This window comes from Penaeus monodon, chromosome 32 (genome assembly GCF_015228065.2).
Source record: "Penaeus monodon isolate SGIC_2016 chromosome 32, NSTDA_Pmon_1, whole genome shotgun sequence".
Taxonomy (NCBI): domain Eukaryota; kingdom Metazoa; phylum Arthropoda; class Malacostraca; order Decapoda; family Penaeidae; genus Penaeus; species Penaeus monodon.
The window spans coordinates 9,717,791-9,718,256 of record NC_051417.1 but is presented as its reverse complement, the minus strand read 5'-3'; positions in this window follow the sequence as shown (position 1 = coordinate 9,718,256).

The following is a 466-nucleotide window of genomic DNA, read 5'->3' as shown; positions in this document are numbered from 1 at the left end:
TATTTTCCAGCCCACAAGCGAACCGACAGAAGACATCACATCCACCTTGAGAACTAACCAATTCCTTTGACTTCGTAGATATTCTCTGATTTTTCAGATAAGAGATTTTGTAACTGCATGCACACAGGATGATATAAGCAGATAATAAATAAACCAAAAAAAATGAAGACAAAAAATAAATGAAGATAAATGTTATAGGTATCATCAACACGAGTGCATGTGCGGGCTAGAAGGTTCTCCGAGTCCTAGCCTATGTTGTAAATACAGATCGTGTAGTGTTAGTCACACAACTTCCAAGAGTCAGTGCTAGTGGAGTGTACATTATGATATAGCCATTCTAGACGCTGTTTATAACGTGTACATTTCTTTCTTTCTTTTGTGTGAGATTTACTGCCCCTTCGTTGCAAGGCAATGTCTGCAAGTTCATGCACAGTAAGTAAAAGAAAAAGTACTTTGGTGATGGAAG